This window comes from Macrobrachium rosenbergii, chromosome 41 (genome assembly GCF_040412425.1).
Source record: "Macrobrachium rosenbergii isolate ZJJX-2024 chromosome 41, ASM4041242v1, whole genome shotgun sequence".
Classification (NCBI taxonomy): Eukaryota; Metazoa; Arthropoda; class Malacostraca; order Decapoda; family Palaemonidae; genus Macrobrachium; species Macrobrachium rosenbergii.
In genome coordinates, this window is record NC_089781.1 from 28,814,541 (window position 1) to 28,836,036 (window position 21,496).

A 21,496-nucleotide genomic window follows, 5' to 3' on the forward strand; every position below is an offset into this window, starting at 1 on the left:
TCTACGTTAATAAGTTCTCTCTTTTGAGAGAGAGAGAGAGAGAGAGAGAGAGAGAGAGAGAGAGAGAGAGAGAGAGAGAGAGAGAGAGAGAACCAACAAGAACAGTCTCTGAAATCAGAATGAACAAACTTTAGGATTCCAGCAGGAAATGAAACAATAAGATAATCATTAAGGCATTTTGGGAACGAGATACAAGAGAACATTTTAGAAAAAGGAAGATGACATAATCGATCTAAACATGTGCTTTTACCCTCAAAAAGGCGTATGTGACTCGAACAAAAAAATCATATGGGATGCGATTAGAACAATACATGATCAGAGCAATGTAATCTTAAACATGATGCAATTGCCATGTGCTTCAGTGCAACACTTGTTTATATTTCTTGAAAGGTACACATCTTCACAAGAAAATTGTATGGAAAACATGTAACATTGTAAAATCATTTGTCTTCTTCTTGTATGAGACAAAGCTTTTACAGAAATCTTAACTGGATGAAAACAGACTGCAACTGGCTAATTATGATTGGCATGATTTAAAGATAATATGAAAAACCTGAGTTGGTTTCCAGAATGTTATCTTGACCTGTCAGCGCTTTATCTTTCGCAATGACACCTGAAGCAAAACAAACCTTCCTATGACACACACATGTTGCTCATATACTGCGTTACTATAAAAAATGTATTATTAATGCTAAATTATGCTGCTAAGTTATCTAAATCACTAACTCTTTTGAGATCTGACATTACACTACATACGATATTTTACACTACATACGATATTTCAACAATTATTTTTTACATAACACATGATAAAATCAAAGAAGAGATGATATGTATAAAACATAGGATGATATAATATATATAAGGCAATATAATGAATATATATATATATATATATATATATATATATATATATATATATATATATATATATATCGCAAAGAGCCTTACATAGTAAGAAACAGCTGCTCACGTGATTAATGTATTGTTTAAAAATAATTCATGCAAAAATCTTAATAATGATAATTTGTCCTCTGTGTAACTATACAAAACTCACCTCTCTCTCTCTCTCTCTCTCTCTCTCTCTCTTTTCACTGGGCGATTATACCAAAGAAAACATGCCTGTGCATCCAATACTAATTTAGCGTGCTCGAACTCTCATGAAAAATATTATGTAAAACCAGATGCTGGTTTTACCGCAATTCATTTTCCTCCCTCCTGTCTCGCCCTGATTCATTCAGCTTAATTTCAGCCCTTTGCACCGAGTGCCAAGTGCCACCCGCAAAGGTTATGGCTTTGAGTGAGTGCAAGAAATATTATGCATACTCGGAAATATTTTGCAAGTGTCAAAGGCCTCACATCTTAGGCTTTTATTGTTCTTAAGTCGGACGAACGTACTGTCTCAAGAGGATAATTTATTTTGTTGAATCAAGAAGCAGTCTATGAGGTTAGGCTTTATTTCTCATCTTCATCTATCGATATGCATTTTTTAGATTTTAAGAAAGGTTCTGGGAAGTTTCATTACCGTGCTGAAATGCAAATGTCTCAGTGTATAATCAGTCAAGAGGTCGGCTGGTTGGTAGATTTAGAATAAGCCATATTCGATAGTTTTTGTTAAGATGTTCGAATTTATGGCAAAATTTAGCGGCGATCGTCGATTTCAAGTTATTGTAAATGAATTTTTAAAATTCATTTACAATAACTTGGAAATCGACGATCGCTGCTAAAAATTGTCCATAAATTCCCATATCTTAATAAAAACTATCGAATATGGAATTTTCAAGTATGCTGGCTAAATCTACCAAAGATGCCTAAGAACAGAATAGATGGGTTTACTGGAAGGTGAAACAGTGTGGACATTAAGCGAAATATACAATGGCGGGTAAGGATAATCCTTGTACCCAAAAGTGGCATGTTTTGCAGTCTTGCTGCTTATTTTACATTTAGATGCGGTATGTAAGAGAGGGTGAGATTTTTCATTTTGTTTGCTCCCCCTCTCTGCGCACACACCAAGTTCAGTGTGGGTAGAACATTGGCCTTAATAATTTGTTTCCTGGTTTTCGCTAAGTTTTGCAATAATGTACTGTTAGTTAACGACTGCAACAGATTAGAAGGAAGATAGATGCCTGGTGACATATGACGAATACAGAGAGAGAGAGAGAGAGAGAGAGAGAGAGAGAGAGAGAGAGAGAGAGAGAGAGAGAGAGAGAGAGAGAGCAGACATGATAATCAAAAGAAATTTGTCAATTGTATAGTAAAGACTGATCATTGTCGATTGACACTCAACCCATAACTGTTTGCACGCTCACCACAACTAACTGATGAGGCTGATTAAGCCATTATTTCAGAACCTATAACAGTTTACTGATAATTTTACACTAAAATCATCAAAAGTAACAATGGGTGTGTTTTTTTGGGGGGGGGGGAATTATCTTTGACAGGTATTTCAGGAACCTGGAGGGAGTCAGCTTTGCATGGGAATGTTATCTTTCATGCCATCAACCAATTTCCACTAAGTCAACCCCACCTAAAAGAACAGTTTCGCTCTTGTGTCCATACTTACTCGCATCCTATTGTGGGTTTTTATCTTCCGGTCCCCAGGGCTTTCGGGGTTGATAAGCTGGCTGAGTAACTGATGAATCAATCCATTGTATGAGACTCTGAATCATGCAGACACACGTGTTACCAATTAACGCTGACTGTTTTATTCTTATCTTATTGTCTTCGTTGCAGCTTTGCATAATCGTTTGTTCCAACTATTCTTATTTACAATCCATTGCACATTCTGACTCGGTGTTCGATTTCAGTTTTTTGCAGTTAATATTTTGGTTCCTTTGAAAGCGTTTTCTTAACTTGTATTTTGTAAGCACAATTTAGATAGTGTATGTTTTCGTTACTCACTCCAGAGCTTACTCCAATAGCACATGGGGCTCTCTATTTTGATTGGTATAATCCCATATTTTCCTAAGCCACTTGGCATTCAAACGAGGTTGGCTATCTACAAGTAAAAGTCCACAGAGTATATTCCATGAGTCCTGTAGAAAATGGCCGGAGTGATTTTTGTTCTTTCCCTCGAGTCTGTTCCTAGAATTTACTTAAATTACGAATTCCTTCCTATTGAAAATAGCCTCAATATTCAATGATGACAACAGTTTATTTTTATTTTACTTTACAACTAGGCCTTAAAAATAATTCCTCAATATGTCCCTGAACATTTCACCACTTTGGAATCAACTGAACAAAAACATTAGGTTCAAACATCTTTTCAGGGATCGAAGCATTACTTGAACTTGCATAGTATCCCTCTAGGTACCATGGATACATAGACGCCAAGAGAAATATTGTAATCCAAATTTAGAAAACATTGCCACTGAACAAACTTAAAAGACCATCAACTCGCACAGCAAGCTACCGGAGTGAAGAATACCATTTGTGACCAAATAAAATACGGGAATAAAAAAATAATAATTGAATAATGAAAATACGATAACAAGCAAATAAATAATTGCCTACATGCATACATTTGCCCACTTCAAATCACATTGGTCAGAAATGTTACCCCACATATTTGATAGATCAATTAAAATTTATACAATATAAGGTGCTTTAAAGTCAATAGAGGGTGGAAACCAACGTTCATCTCACTCAAGTGAGGCGTTTTCTTTTAAACTGAAATATCACGTTTCCTTTAAAAAGATACTAAAATGAAGACTAAGTCTCGTAGACTGGTCTAAAATCCTGCTACGTGTTTTTCGAGATATGTGTACACAGATTCAAGATCTGTATGTAGATAGAAGGCTTTAAATAGACGATTCTGTGGGTTTTGATGTACAGGCAGACGACTTCATACGGGGAAAGCTGCTTATATAAACAAATGGTTTTATAGAGACAGATTTTCCGTTAAGTCGGATTCTTCGTATAGACAGATGACACTATACAGATCCGGGTTTGTGTATAGACAGTAGCTTTTTCACAGAGCTGGTTCTATGTATATATATATATATATATATATATATATATATATATATATATATATATATATATATATATATATATAGTAAGTTTTATACAGAGCCAATTACTGTGTATAGACATATACGGCATCACACAAACTGGTTTATACAGAGATAGGCTTTTTGTGTAGACAAATGGTCATATGCAGAGCTGACTTTTGTTTTCAGAGAAATGGCTTTATGCAAGGGGAGGTTTTGTGTATAGACAGGAAGCTTTACGATGAACCTGGTCTATACAGAAACTGATTCTGTCTGAAGATAAATGACTTTATGGAGGCAGATTCCGTGTATAGACAGAAAGCTTTACACAGTTAGGTTCCATGTATAGACATAAGGTTTCATACAGAAAAAGATTTTGTGTATAGACAGAAACCTTTTTCAAGTCGGGCTCTGCGTATAGACATCAAGTCGGGCTCTGCTTATAAACAGAAGGGTTCTTACACACAAACATTCTGTGTATAGACAGCAAATGGTTTTGTAAAGAAACGGGATTTTAATATAGACAGAAGGCTTTACACAGATAAATTCTGCACTTATACAGTTGTCCTTATATAGAGAAAGGTTGTATGTATAGACAGAAAGCTTTATATAAAGATGGGGTCTGTAATGACAGAAAGCTTTACACAGAGGCAGGCTCCGTACAGAAACAGATTCTGCGCATAAACAAATGACTTCATAGAAAGAGATGGGCTTTGCATATAGACAAGAGGCTTTACACAGAGACGGACTCCGTGTATAGACAGAGTGTTTCAAATATAGATGGGTTTTGTGTAAAGACAGAAGACCTTGTGCAGAGATGACATCTGTGCTTAGACAGCAAGCAATACATAAAGCCAGATTCTGTGTAAAGACAAAAGGCCTTTTAAAGAGACAGGTTCTGTAATAGACAAATGGTTTTATACAAAGAAATGTTCTCTTTATGGACGGACTCAGTTTATAGACAAATGGCTTCATGCAGTGATTGGTTGCTTGTACAGACAAGATTTCGAACAGAGCGAGGTTGTGTATGTACAAAATTATTTTATACTGAAATAGGTTCTGTTTATAGAAAGTTTTTCCACAAACATAGACAAGGCGTGGATCTGTGTATTCACCCATCTTGTTCACAGAAATGACCAACACAAAAATATTGTAAAATATATTTCAACTCGGGGACATATTCACTACTAAAAGAGAGGTGGGCAGGAAAAAACTTCCAAAGAACACCAGATTCTTATTAACATTACATACATGAGACAGGAATGCCTTGAAGTTTCAAATATAAAAAAATAAAGAATAAAGCGATGAACACCAATAAAAGGAAAGTAATAAACACTTATCACTTAAAATATGAATATTGTGTAGCTCAAAGCGAATATTCAAATACATTTGCTTTCCTGACAATAATCATTCTGCACTTACTTCAGTAGTGACTTAGTCACAATGGCGTGCTTATGCACTGAACTGATCTCTTGGAGAACCCCTGGCTGCCAGCTCGTTGTCGCAGCATCATCACAAACAAAGAAACAAAAATCTTTTCGAGCGTCAAATAGTGCGCACGTGTCATTCCCTTATTAGTCAAAGAAAAAATATTGCAGTATTTGCATGCCCGTGTCTGTAAGAGCTTACATCCCCATTTCATGGTGCTGAAGTAATGGACATGAAACAAAGAAATCATGACCATCGGTATTGTATAGGATGACAGTAGCTATGACGTGGCTGCGGAAACCACGAAACCTTGCGTGAAAGTTTTCATGGCGGTGTTGAGCTGGCAATGTTGTCGCTGACATACTTTCCTAATATGCCTTCAGAGGGGGTGGTGCCTGAGGGCGTTACCTTTCGTTTTCAGCAAGCAGTTTGCGGGATGAGGTTGCTGGTCATACAACTTGCCCCTTGGATGCTCATAGGGCTTATTAGCCGACAGCTCCTGTCTTTTCTCGGTGGTCACTCATCGGAGTACTGACCAGTCCCCGTATGAGTTAACTTTACTGATAGAACGACCAGCGATATGTCTCTGTACTTTATTTTTTCTCACAGCACAGAGAGGGAAATCTTTGATTAAGGTAAGTAAACATTCTAACGAATGGGCATGTCTTTGATGAAAGTTACTGCTAACTACATTGGTTTTGGATTCCCAGTGACTATAATAACGAGGGTTCAGACTATACGCATTCATTTACGATGACCCTCAGTAAAGACACAACACTGTAAGGCGAATTATTATGCAATTCTCTACATGAATGTGTATACCCGCATTTTATTATGCTGTTCATTACGTCCACAGAAACTTCACTTGGTGAACAACCTTGGCGCCTGGTACATCTACTGTACATGGGGGAAACCTTCCCGGTGATAACGTGAATCTCTCTCTCTCTCTCTCTCTCTCTCTCTCTCTCTCTCTCTCTCCAACAAAAAAACTGGCATTCCGGGTATCTAGCTCGAAATAAATGTGAACTAATTACATGAATTGGCCGAATATAATTAAATAACAAGAAGGGGAAGAATCAAGAGGTACATACAACCATGAAAAAGTTAAAGTCACGAACACTATCATCAGCTAGAAGTAGATCCAATTACGTCGAGACGCATTACTCAATTCATTGGTGAAAAAAAAAGAAGTTTAGCGTGAATGGCACTCGAAGCTAATGACGAAACAGGGAGAGCTGGCGGGGGAAGAGAGATAATCCTAATTTTAAACCCATACAACAACCATCGGTTTCTCTCTCCCAGCCACCGTCTCATTCATAACTCTCAGTACTATTTCGATGTTTCCTAAAAATAATTCTCCAAGCATCAGCAACTCTGTCTCTCTCCCTCTCTCTTTGAAGCCAATCAGCATATGGTTGACAAGACGAGTGTGGCTGGTGGAGCAAAAAAAAGAGAAGGGAAAAAGAAAGAAGAAAACCGAGTGTTTTGAAGGAGTCTCTAGTTACCATGCTGGGAGGTGTTGCCAAGCTGCTAGACGCATCATAATATGAGCATATTTTTTCTATATTTATTTTTATAGTCTGCCTAAATTCCCCGAACAAAAAATGGATTATGTTGCTTTACAGTTTTGTATACTGCCGCAGTATTCTGTGCCTTTCATGTACTCCAGCCATTGGTCGTGTGCTTGTTTGGTTGGTTTCTTTATTTGTCTGTTTGTTAGCAGGATTAAACCAGAGATTTATCTGGAGTTTTAGGAAAATGTAGCCAAAGGGTGAACTCGTGACTGGCAGCTAATGATTAGACTATGAGAGAGTTAGCTTTGTAACTTTTGGGGGGGAAGGGACTCCACATTAGGTGGGGGATGTGTGGATAGCTCAGACTTGTCGGAGGTTACTGTCTACGAATGTTCTTTTTATATGATATTTTCAATTTTACTTCGACTTAAGAGTTTTATTATTTCTATGATATATCGCTTCATCTCTTTTCGGAGTGAGTCACTGGATCGTGCCCTCCATAAACATGCCACTACATGCATTCGTAACTATTGCAGAGAGACTGGTTCGATAAAGGGCGATAAATTAGACTAACAATCGACTCCCTTAATAGCCATTAAGGAGAGTCGATTGTTAGTTTGGGTGCACGTGGAGCGAGTGTCCACACTCTTAGCGACCAGATAACTCGATCGAGATGTTTCTGGGGTGACACCTGCTGCCCTTTGGATAATCAAAGGAAAAGGTTTGTGTAGTGAAAGCCATCTCAAAGTTTCGAGATAAGCATGTTGAGTAACGCTGGAATAAATAATGTTTTAGTACTAAGAAAAAGGAACAGTTGTTTGTTTATGTTATTACCAAATAAAGATAAAAAGTACAACGTATGGTACACAACATACAGTGTATGTGGGTTGCATCTCTGATAGATAATAACATACGTAATCTTATTTCTGCGCACTTACGGATGATTAATTTGATATAAGTGCCATACAACACAGCGAGCAGAAGCAGTGAAATAACCTTTATAAAAGGTTGTTATAGATTTTGCTGTGTTTACGTGGTTTCTGAGCAGGAAAATGTAAGATAATTGCAGTTCATGAAGAGGAGACCAGGTCAAGAATAAAAATCTTTGCCTTTGGCGTTGAATGTTGAGCTTAGACGAATCAAGAAAAAGATATCGTGATTCTACAAATGCTGGACGCATATATATATATATATATATATATATATATATATATATATATATATATATATATATATATATATATATATATATTATATTTGGGTGTGTGTGTGTTCAGTAGCTACAGAATCGTCTAAACTTCCCTGATTTTCTCACGTTTGTTTAGATACGCCTATCACTACTTGCCGGGATGGGCAAAGGCTTGTCGTGATAAGTGTATCCAATTCCAAGGACAGTGTGAGGAATTCGTGACATTAAGATAGCATTGTGGCTACTCAAAGTAACAAAAGGACCAGTGTGTATATAATATATATATATATATATATACATATATATATATATATATATATATATATATATGTATGTATGTATATATATAATATGTGTGTGTGTTAAATTAAAACCTTTTGATAAATGTATATAGGGAATGTGCAGTAAACCCCAAGCAAGAGCATTATTGTTTTACTAACGAGTGCCCTTCGGGACTAAAATTTATGACAACCTTGGACCTCATGATGCATTTATGGGGCATTTCCTGAGGCCAAGAGGTTCACAACCTTCCACATGATGCTCCTCTGCCTTGGAGCATCGAACATTAACCTCCCAAGCCGTTGTTCGTTCACTAGGCCAGCAGTGTCCAGGTAGTACTGTTTACTTTTATTTACGTAGCTATCATTATAAGGAGGAATGTGTCAGTGAGTGCTAGTTTGCATTTCTTCGGAAGCATTTCTTGTTAGTGGGCTTGACTTACTCGTGATGTTTGGAGATCGAAACTTTCAGTGGCTTGGAGCACAGGCGAAAGATCATGCCCTTTGTTGTTTCAGTATCTTCGTGGCCATATACTTTGCTTGTATTTTATATCGCATTGTTCTTCCCGTTACCAAAGCTCTCTCTCTCTCTCTCTCTCTCTCTCTCTCTCTCTCTCTATATATATATATATATATATATATATATATATATATATATATTTATATTTTATATAGGCCTATATATAGGCTATATATATACATGTTCTTCATTGGAGGGGTGGGTAGAGCTCTCGGCTAGCACGCTTTTGGGCACAGCGTTCGACTCTCCGACCGGCCAGTGAAGAATAAAAGGTATTTATTTCTGGTGATAGAAATTAATTTCTCGCTATAATGTGGTTCGGATTCCACAATAAGCTGTAGGTCCCGTTGCTAAGTAACCAGTTGGTTCTTAGCCACGTAAAACAAATCTAATCCTTCAGGCCAGCCCTAGGAGAGCTGTTAATCAGCTCAATGGTCTGGTTAAACTAAGATATGCTTATCCTTATTATATATATATATATATATATATATATATATATATATATATATATATTATACATATATATATATATATATATATATATATATATGTATATATACATATATATATGTACACATATATATAATTTATATATATATATATATATATATATATATATATATATATATATATTCCATATATATGTTTTTTCTCCTTTGGATGTGGTGCCGCCAAAAGGGTAGCAATCTGGAGCTCAGCGAATATTTAGTGATGAGTTTGCTGGCACCATGCCCTTTTCTCGACTCCCAGCTCTTACCAGACATGCAAGCTGTGTCGAGAGTTTCTGTAACTTTTTTTTTTTTTTACACTATGTACCCTTAACCCTACGCTCATTACATTCATGCTTAGGACCAGGAGGGTTTGTACTCTCATGTCAGAGATAAAATGAAGGAATCACCACTTGGATTGCAGCTCAGCAACACGATATTCTGCTCTAAGTTGGATAGTGCTCCTTCTCAATGGCTTAACCATCATGGACATTTTCACTGCATGTGATCTTCGTCAGCCTTTCTGTCTTAACAGGATATCTTAAGGACTGAGAAACCGACCCTGATGAAATTCCGTTGATATACATATCTTGGATATCCTTTTCGGTATGATTAACGTTTGAAAACAAAAAAGCTCAGAGTTGATGAGTCGTGTCCCTGGAGACCGTGTCATCCAATATGCAAGATAAGGATGATCCAATGTATCCCAAGCACTTCCATTTTTTAATCCTTCCATGCTTATTTTGTTGTAAGCTTGATACGAGTAGCCTTGGCAGATGCATGCTTAAATTTTGAAGTCTCGGGTACAACACATCTAAAGAATGAAACGCCGAGTCGGTTTGCTCTCAAGTTCTTATCTTAATCGGAAACATTTTACTTTTGCGAACAGTTTGGAGACTGTCCAAGAAATCTACGGTATTTCCGTCCTGGGAGTAATCTTTTAATTCTTCTTCTTCCCGGTTTTCGTTATAGTAATAGGGCAACAAGTCTGTATGTCTTACTCTAATACTTTGGAAAACTCTCCCAGTTTCCCAACATTTTAATAGCTACCAGGTTCATGCAATGTCTGTATGTTCGAGAGAGAGAGAGAGAAAGAGAAAGGAGAGGGATGGGCGTCTCTCACACGTCGTGAAAGGTTATACCACTGTAACGTCACCCCATCCCCAACAGGAAGAGACCCAAACACTGATGTTTGGTTCAGACTTATTCTATTATACACAAGAAAATATAGCGAGCTATTGGTTGTCTTTCTTCTATACAATGTAGATTGCATAATCTACGAGCGTGGTCTACGCAGATTATACAGTTATAAAGTAAAAATAATCTTATGTTTATAATAGGTCCTCAAAAGAACATTCTTAACAAATGAAAAAAAATTAATTTGCAACACCATATACTTGTCCAATAACTGTCGCTAAGGCCAATTGGAAGCAAACCAGCCAAACGAACCAAAGTTTAGTGTGATTCACGCAGCTGGTTTAAGCCGGTTTCGCCTTCTTCATAGGAAAATGATTTATTTCCTGTCGCTAACAAATTCTGAGCAGATTGAGAAGATTGATATTAAACATGCTGATTAAAAAAAACAACCAAGAAAGCGTTCACTCAATAAGCCGGAAGTTTCTCCCAACCAGATTAGTTATTGGATAAAAAACATCAACAGCTGACGTTAGTCTCATGGTTCTTCGATAAGGGAATCAGACGTTAGGCCTTTTCTTTTCTTCACTTTGGCATACTAGTGCACGTGATCACTTACGTGAGTACGGCAGTTTGTGACTCTACTGAAAATATTCTGAGAAATGCTCGTCCGGACTGTGGTCCAAAGAAATACATAAATTAACAGGTAACTTAGAACGGATATTGCCAGACGTAAGTTTTGACAGTAACCTCCCCACCCACCCGCTCCCAAGTTCTATGCTGTTTATGGCTTGCATGATTTTTTTGCTGGTTGACATGCATCTGAAAATAAACTTTACTATAGTCATAATACTCAATTCGGATAAGAGAGAAGATACGCTTTATGTGATAAATAAGCAAAAGACCCACCACTCAGCCTTGTTGTTCTAGGGAGGCGTGCAGCCTGCCAGATGCTTGATGATGTCCCCAAACATCTGAATACCTGAATACTGTTATTCATACTTTGTTACCTGAATACTCTTAATCATACTTTGTTACTGGTAGTAGCAAACTTTAATGTCCCGTAAACATGGAATTAACGGATACTATTAATAGAATATAAAAGCACAATTAATCATAAGTGAGGAAATTCCATATTAAACTTTTTTGCATACGTTTATCTATAAGAGTCATTGTTTCAATATCTTCTGATTAATAACATGCCTTCACCAATATAATTTTAATGTCAATTTATAAGCTTCAACTTCAAGTTCAACACTGGTAACTAAGAAAGTGGTTGCGCGCAGAGATCAGAAAAATACCCGAGATCGCACTTACATTCCTCACGCGACCAAAGACCTCTGTGCTTTTCCTCCCGAGTGTCGACCTTCACATATTGCCCCAGGCAAATATACCAATGTGCTGTAGGCCCCCAGAACAGTTCTAGTAAACCCCAGCCATGTGTTTATTAGGACCGGGAGGGATTTTACCTGGAAGTATCAAACTTCACGTGAGCATTTACAATGTATGAAGCGTATTTTACTACTTTCTTTCGAGACCTGAAGGAAAGGCGTCTCCAATACCGGTTCGTTATGTGAAACAGGAAAAAGATGAAAGATCGGAGTCCATTCTCGTATGTGGAAAAAGAGCTGACAACAATTCTCGAACCTCGACGCTGAGAGACGCCTGAGAGCAAAATCAAACGCTACCAGCAGATATTTCTTATAAAAAAGAATACTGGAAAAACTGGTGACGTTTCAGGGAGAGGAAAGATTATATTTCATAATAACTGCACATTATTCTCAAACAATTCAAAATTACTCGAGAGTATAAATGTCCCAAATGTGAAAAATAAGATAAACAAAGCATGAAGGCAACGTATGTGACCTTTGATGTTGTTGCGCCGCTTATATTAAATAATTAATCAAGCAAGCATAGAGAGGATAGGAGTGTACAAAGATAATACATATATATATATATATATATATATATATATATATATATATATATATATATATGTGTGTGTGTGTGTGTGTGTGTGTGTGCGTGTGTATATGTGTGTGTGTTTTAAAGAAGGCAAGAAAGTAGAACGTAAGATAATATTTTCCAAACAAGAACATAGACTGAGAAGGTTCATAATAAGGTTAATGAGGATGTGATAAGCAGTGGTAACGGTTATTCTGTAAATTTTTTATGAAGACCGAAGAGCAAATTGGTGTGTGATAAATTACGAACTGCAATAAAGGCGTTTCATGTCTTTGTTCATTTACTGTTTATTTACCATACCATTTCATAAAATGACAAGGCAAGGTAAGCGAGAACGTGTGCGATAGAATGACTAATTGAGGTACATCAAAGCAGGATAAAGAGAAGACATCAAAGAAGGTGAATTAGACAATCCTTATATTTGATCAAGTTTTGTCCTGTGATATAGAGCAGGCGTTGAAAGAGTTGATGAAATAACTGCAATATCTCAAGAATGTATAAATACTTGTGGTTACAAATGCAATTTGCAAACCTGAGAGTAGATAACACCTAATGATAATGGACTGGAATGAACGAATGAGGCACCAAACAGTCAGCAAGGACGGAAGAAGAAGCTTGGCGAATACGTTTTCAAAAGAAGCCAGTCATTGACAGGTCTAAGAATCCTTTACATGGGACTGAGAGAAGAGTTTTAAAGATGAGTCTTTTAGAATTAAATCTACCACATGAAGCGAGTGATGACCAGACATGAATGATTAGCTTCTATTTATGAAAACTTTGAACTGTGATAAAGTCGTCTGACTGCATATAGTCACTGGGGGGAAAAGGAGAGTCAGCAGGGTGCAGAAATGAAATAGAATGAAAGTAAAACATGGAGATCGAGAAAATCGAGGTCACCTAGGCACTTATTAATGAAGTGTGTAGCATATTTTGGGAGGTTGCATGCATCCGCAGTTGATGTTTATCATATAATGAAAGGAGAGACTTGTGAAACTTCCGCTGTACCAGGATGTAATAGAATTATGCCGAACACACGTTGCAGTTATAGCTGTGACAAGACATTAGCTTAGTTCTAGAAAGAATCTTTATGTAGTTTAACAGTTTCGAAAATACAGTACACCAATTTATGATTAAATGAAGCAGTAGATAGTTTACAAACGACTTAAAAAGACATTTGTTTCCAACACAGCATTATCGTCTCAGGAATTACTGTAATGATGTCCAGACACAAGGAAAAAATAGTTGATGTAAATGTTCTCATTTAGAATAAAGTTGCCAGGAAACCTATTTTCTAGTTCATACCATTCGCTTCTTTGCGAACTGAAAATGGTTCATTTACTTTCTAGATGAGGTGTTGAGAAATTGTTACTCTAGTAGTTAATAATAAAATGGATGAATATTATGTTGACATCAATTATAGTACATTTCTGTTGAAAGATTTCACTTTAGAACTACAGAATGGGATTTTGCTTTGAAATCTTCCGGTGGAGAGTGATGTCTGTAGATGAAGACGTATCTGTTGGTAGCTGTGAAGGATAGTTGTAGAGATTGAGGGAAGAATCAGGAAGTAAATGAACCAAAACCAAAGCTTCGTTATAATGTTTAAAACCTCCAAGACTTATCAAAATGAAGCTCCATAAAAGGTCCCGGAATGATTTCGGGAACATAGGTTCAAGTTTGGGGTTCTAGGCTGTAATTAGCAAGTGAGTCTTTCATGGAAGGAAGTAAATAAACACACACACACACACATATATATATATATATATGTATATATATACACATACATATATACTTTGCGGATTGTGCATGTATTCTCTTACTTTTTGACTTTCGTCTACAGTAAAAACGTTGAGCTCATGGAAAATTACCCAGCCGTTACAGTCACAGCACGTACATAGAGGGCGTTCGAACTGAAGAAAAAAAAAATCGTTACGAAAGTGAATTTTCTCGAGGGCTGAAAGCATTCGTAACCGGATTCTTTTGTGGACAGTGCTGTCTTTGCTTTCGTTTGTACAGTACATTCGTCATTATCAAAATGGGATCAGCTCCCGACTAAAGTATTTTGCAATGACATCAAATGATCGGAAATTTCGGAAAAAGTAAATAGTTGAATGAGTAAATCTGAACAGTCAAAGAGTCCCATGGTTTAAGTTATGAGGACTATTTAAAAAGCCTCGTATCAGAACTTATAATTTTAAGTAAAAGTAAATTTCTTCAAACAAAAAGTATATCTTTGTTTAACCAGACCACTGAGCTGATTAACAGCTCTCCTAGGGCTGGCCCGAAGGATTAGACTTATTTTATGTGGCTAAGAACCAACTGGTTACCTAGCAACGGGACCTACAGCTTATTGTGGAATAAGAACCACATTATGACGAGAAATGAATTTCTACCACCAGAAATAAATTTCTCTAATTCTTTATTGGCCTTCGGAGATTCGAACGCTGTGCCAACAGCGTGCGAGCCGAGAGCTCTACCCACCCTTCCAATGAAGAACTTCTTCAAACAAAATATCACAGACACATATGAAGGATGGTAACCACCTTTTCTTAGTGGAAAGACTTGCATTCTTTTTCCTTTGTGGGTGGGTGAGACCGGATGAAGAGAATGCTTGCATTTATAGATATAACATAAAAAAATCTTGCATTTTAGCCCATTACAGTACAGAATGGTCTATATATTTATCATTTAAAATACTTAATGTACGGTTGAGCAAGTGACCACGAATGAATGAGAGCTATTATATGGGCAGTTCATCAATGAACATCAATATCCAAAGACTCATTCTGCTTGAGATGATTATAAAATTCCGCTTACATCTTGTATTACATGCAATATGTTCACGGGAAAATCAGTAAAACATTTTACTTACAAATTATGACGGCAAAACCTGTTAGATGTACAGTATATGAAGCTGCTCTGTATAGGAAGGTCACAGTATCAGCTAGAGGCACTGAACATGCTGTAAAAGAGATCAGAGAAAGTAGAAGCAGCAGATGAGGCTGTACTTAACAGCAGGTGAAGAGAGATGAAGTCTGAGGACTGTTTTATCGTGCCTGGCAACCCACAGTTTAACAGTGCAGCCGATTTCGTTGGCAGTGGTTGTAATAAGAATATTCGAGAGAAAACTGCAATTTAATTTGGTCGTGCATTACTGGTATGAAAGACATACTTAAGCCTATCAAGGAGGTTGAAGGTTTGAAGGGTTGGACTTTCATTCCCTCCTCTCTGCTTCCTTGTTTCTTTTCTCCCGAAAAAAATTGGATTTTAAGAGAGGTAATTATGGAGAAGGGGGAGGAGGAGAGGGACTCGTGCAAAGAAAGGATAGGTGAGAAAAGATTGTGGAAGAAGAGGGACGGTGAATACCTGAAGCCAGAGTTTCGACAAGTCGGTCTTCATTGGTGGGGTGGGTAGAGCTCTCGGCTAGGACGCTGTTGGCCTAGCGTTCGACTCTCCGACCGGCCAATGAAGAATTAGAGGAATTTATTTCTGGTGATAGAAATTCATTTCTCGTCATAATGTGGTTCGGATTCCACAGTAAGCTGTAGGTCCCGTTGCTAGGTAACCAGTGGTTCTTAGCCACGTAAAATAAATCTAATCCTCCGGGCCAGCCCCTAGGAGAGCTGTCAATCAGCTGAGTGGTCTGGGTAAACTAAGATATACTTTTCGACAAGTCGTGGCAAATGCAATGCGGACGGGACATTTTTCACCCAAAACAAAGAGCAATCGACGGGAAAGTCTATGCTGCACATCAGACACACGAAGGATAATTCCTTTTTCGGGAGTAGAAATTCTGCATGAAGTAAGAATAGACTCAACAACGAACACAGAATACAAATAAGAGAAAAGAATTTCTCTGGAGGGAGCTATCAAGAGGAAGCACAAACGCCATGGGTGGTGGGTAGACACACCAAAGAAAGTTTTTACCGATTCAAAAGATATCAGACAACACCAAAACTACGGATAAACATCTCTTGTCTTTCATTAGCCAGGAATTCGAAGTAGCCGCATGCGCGAGAGTTTCATAATTTTACAGCAAAATTGTGAGAAAGGAAAACAACAGTTTTTAATTCTGCATGTTTCCTTTCAAAGGTGAAACATGAAAAGAAGAAAATGGAAGAAACAACACAGTAGCCTACATCCTTCAGATTCATGAATAGATAAGGGAGTTTTTTAAGAGTTGTTCGTACAAACAAAAATAAAAGGAAAATAACGCCTAATAAAGAGAATGTCAAGATTTAAAGGTTTCAGTGATCACTGCTGGTTGAGAAATTTTCAGAGGTCCACATCAAATTTCTCGTTTCCTTCCACACATTTGGAGACACTTTTTCTAACAAAAACCAGCGTTCGCACAGCCTAGGCTTGATCTATACGAACCAAGCAACTAAGATTTAAACCTAACTCAACGAAACACCAATCTTGGTTGCACAAAATGAGATTGCAGAATGTGAGGCAACTGACAGCGAAAGTCGCTGGTGAAAGTGATCATTCAAGCTACGTAACTTCGAGAAAGGAGGTCGACGTCGACGAACTTTGGCAGGTTGCCTGAAAAGAAGAAATCACCTCCCACTACCCGAACTTTAGACAGAATTTTCTTCAGACACCGCTGTCGAGCTAAGAGAAACGAATTGCACGACAAGAAAAAGAAAAGATGAAAGTAATGTTAGTTTTTATACATAAATTTAATTTCAATACAACAAAATATATCTTCAGATTCTTTTCTGAAGGTCACTTTCACTTGGCCCAAGAAAGTCTTCAGCTGTGACTTAATATGAATTATGAATCTAGAAATAGTTAATGACTAACAGATAGACGGGCTGATTATACAGTAGATACAGCATAAAAATTAGGAGAAATTTATACTAGAAGGAGATTATTCTCGAAATATTACAAAACCGACATCTTTGCGATACTACTGTGAATTCATAAGTTGTAACTACACTTCGATCTTGCCCAAAAGGTCAAGAAGGAAACTTCTTCTAGTGAGAGAGGAAACAGACGATTGTCCTCACTATACACACACGCGCGCACACACACACATATGCAATATATATATATATATATATATATATATATATATATATATATATATATATATATATATATATATATATATATATATATATATATATACAAGGTGTAACACGAATTTATGAAAATATTTTGGGAAATGAAAGAAAAAGTCACTCCGAGCAGAAAATGTTCTATAAACATATGCATTTTATGGTTTCGTTTGTCGGTGAGGTATAATCTTCACAAAGAGTTAGCTTATATAAAGGAAAAATCCAGTCATGACATTTGCACTAAAGGGAGAGAAAATTATGTATATATGTAATTGTGTATATATGTACATATATATATATGTATATATGTGTATATATATATGTATATATATATACATATATATATACATATATATATAATATACGTACATAATTTTCTCTCCCTTAGTTCAAATGTTAAAACCGGATTTTCCTTCATATAGGCCTTGTGAAGATTTACTGATTTGGAAAACAATTTTGACCTATTTGCAAATGCATTATCTCACTCTCTCGCGGGCCTGGAAGTAGGTTTGCGTCAATGGAGGGTGTGACAAACTGTTATCTTTTATTGAAAAGTCCAGGATATCCGCTTTATTCTTGAATCTTAAATGTCACTTTGTTTGTTCAGATCTCCAAGGATGAGAATGATATGAATGATTTAGCTAAAAACATTAACTCTCACGACGATTTAACTATTTATTATGAACTTGAACTTCTGTTCATTGGAATGCATTTTTGGGAGGGCAGGACAATTGCCAGGCAAAAGGCAATTTCTCTGCCGTACGACATTTGGGCCGAAGCAAAAAGCCTCCGCGGAGTCCGCGGAGACTTGCAGGTCACCCTGCTTGGTTTACCACTCGTCGGCAACTCACTCTTCACAAACCGCGTTACTTTGTAGTGTTGACTGTTATGGCCAGTTATTGCCATGGGTCTTGACAGTGAAAGTGCGTAAGAGAAACACCACAGTGTGACACTCTCATGTCGTGAAATCCTGTACACTTGAAAGAATCACCGAAACACTCTTTTAGGTGAGTTTACCGTAATGTATCATGTGATCTCCAACGGGAAGTTCATGAGAAGTAAACACATTTTCTTAGAGATTTCAACGAATCCCTGCTCGTGCAGTGATGATATCCCTCGAAATTTCCCGGTGAATCATGTAGTAGGACTTAGAAGTTTCCCAAAGCCAGATCCTTTTGAGGTTGTTTTCTTTCGTGTTCATGTTTATTATGATCATCTATGCTTACTATACTTATGCTCCTTATAGAACAATGCTCGAGGGAATTTTTGAAGAAGTCTTGTTCAAGGAAGTCCTCATCCATTGTCGCGGACACACCAAAATTTCAAGTTAAAAACTTAATTATCAGCACAGTGTTGTCGATATAGGAGTCCACTAATATGTTCTGATGTCCAGGAATGTTCAGTCTATGGGTCAGTGGCCGAAATACTATTTTGACAGTGATGGTTCTCTCTCTCTCTCTCTCTCTCTCTCTCTCTCTCTCTCTCTCTCTCTCTCTCTCTCTCTCCGTGTGTGTGGTATGATAAATCGGAAACATTTTTCTGAAAATTACCCCAAACTGATCGTTGAAAGTAACATGTCTAAGGAAAAACGCATGAGAGATTACATTGTTTATTCAGAGTAGTTGGTGTAACGCCAGATGCTTGAAAAAACAGTCGATATCACACTACTGCAAATCGTCTGTGGCAGTAAAAGAGTTTCGCTTTCCAACCAGGTTATTGTTCTGTGAAAAGAAAAATGATGTAAATTAGCCTTAATGATTTAACATTGGGTTCATCTAGAATTATTATTACTGGCAAACTCATATTGTATACGTAACGAAAACATGCAGTTTCTCTTGCCCATTAAGTGTTGTAATCGCATTAATACAGTCAGGTGTTTAGAGGAGCCTATTCAATGCAGTTCTAATCTAGAGGCGGGGAAGTTGCGAGCAGATTTATGAGCTCTCACGATATACAGCATTTAAGTACCGAATTACCTTGATTTGCATATTAAGATTTATCAGTGATACGGAGAGCATTCATTTCTAAAGATATTGCGACTCCCATATTTTTTATTTTTTAAGATTCATGTGGCGGATAAGCAAGACTAGACTGTATTTTACGAGCTGTTCCTGGAGCAACAGACTGAGTTGACTTTGGCCAGTTTAATCAAAAGCAAAATTTAGTTGACCATAATTGACTTTAACACTAAATTATGCACTAGTGGTTTCCTTAGATGTTGCGTTCATAAAAGTTGTGTTTTAATTTGGTGCATCTGAACATGTGTGGGGTTTCCAGCATAAATGTTTCCTCCAAAAATGCAGTGGTCAACAGTTGTTTTATGGAGAACCTTGTAGTATTTCTGTTCCGCGTTGATTTTTATTTCGAAGTTTCGTTCTTACTGTACTTATGTTTATATAAAGCAAATACCCTTTGCGCCCTGTTGAAGGCACGCATCCACATCTTGACAGGAAGATGAACAGTTCTTTGATGTTTTCTGGTAGCCAGTGGCGTAGCTGGGGTGGCCTAGGTGGGGCCAAGATATTTTTTGGGGGGGCCAAAGAAAATTTCACGAACTAATGTACCAGTTCTACCAGTTCTGTAATTAGTTAAATATACTATTCTCGAATGTTTATATCCATGTGGTTGAAGGAAAATAATAAAAGTTATTAATTAGCAAACCTGTATTTGAAATACAGTGCTCAGTTTCCAATTAACTTTCAATTCTTACGGTATGCAAATGCATCAGATACTGTAAGGGTTAAAGTTTAGCTACAAAGGGAATTTCAACTGGGGGTGCCAGTGGGAGGGCCAAGCATCTGACTTGGGGAGCCCGTACCCCCTGGCCCCCCCATAGCGACGCCACTGCTGTTAGCTGAATTCAATGAAGTAGTTGCTACACCTTGTAGAGCCTAACAGTAATTTACTGTTATTCACACAGCTTAGATCTCAATATTATTTTTGTCAAGAAGAGGGTTTCTTGCGTTCGATAAAAGATCTTTGTCTACCTAAAGTTTATTGGGTTTCAAGCTCTAGCAGTCAGTTTTGAGTGATTGCCCATAGTCTGCCTAAGAACAACGTGGGTATCATGCGAAGCTGGGCATCTTCTTTGGTTAGGAATTCCAGTTGACTAATGATCTAATGTTCCGTGTTTACGCAAGACACTGCGATAGTCACGACAAAGCCTTGGAACATCCTTACCTAACCAGGAATGGCATTGTCAGTTATGAGTATCTGCATTTTCTTCATCTTTCCATGGAAAAAGATGTTCTTCCATCCTCTACATCATTGACAACAGTAAATAAGTAATGAACAAATAAGAAATAAGAGCCTCTTCCCGTTGCGCGCCAATGAAGTCACTTAACTACTACTTAAAAGGATGAAGATTAATTCTGCGGTGTGATCGTGTCCTATGATTTAGCATTTGTGTACTCTTTAAGTTTAGGTGCTTAGTCACAGTTGCATTTGTGGAGTCATTTGTGATGCCACGCATCGGGGACGCTAATATAGATTAATGGTACTAAACACTTTTGCCATTTTTTTTAGTTTTGTGTTGCGGTTATATAGGCCTATATCTACCGTATATTTGTTTTTGTTGGTTTAGCATTTAATTTTGCAGTTTTATTAATTCGGTTTTTGCTGTTCCTATATGCGGATTTTATTCTTGAAAGCTGACAGTTATTGTAAATTGAGGGCCTTGCAGGGATTGTTCTATGTACAGTATATATATATATATATATATATATATATATATATATATATATATATATATATATATATATATATTACTGTATATATATATTATATATATAATAGCATTAATAATGGTTTTACCGAATATAACGGAAAGTTTTCACACTGAGAAAACGGGAAACCTTTGCTAAAGCGCACTTTTTATTTATATACCCACCATTCTTAGTCAACTTTATTTAGTGACACATCACTG

At 37.0% G+C, this 21,496-nt stretch overlaps 1 protein-coding gene across 3 annotated transcripts in view; it reads left to right on the forward strand.

The window, feature by feature from the left end:
- The window catches only part of LOC136826773 (galactosylgalactosylxylosylprotein 3-beta-glucuronosyltransferase P-like), a 143,368-nt gene that overhangs the window by 14,525 nt on the left and 107,347 nt on the right, over positions 1–21,496 (forward strand). Inside the window, exon 1 of one of the 3 annotated variants that reach the window (XM_067084199.1) lies at positions 18,350–18,578. The exons of 1 other annotated variant lie outside the window; for it this stretch is intronic. The gene's annotated coding sequence lies outside the window, so the exon portion shown is untranslated. Of the gene's footprint in view, positions 1–18,349; positions 18,579–21,496 lie in introns of those variants that run through there. One more of the 3 variants, XM_067084200.1, reaches the window with a different exon arrangement.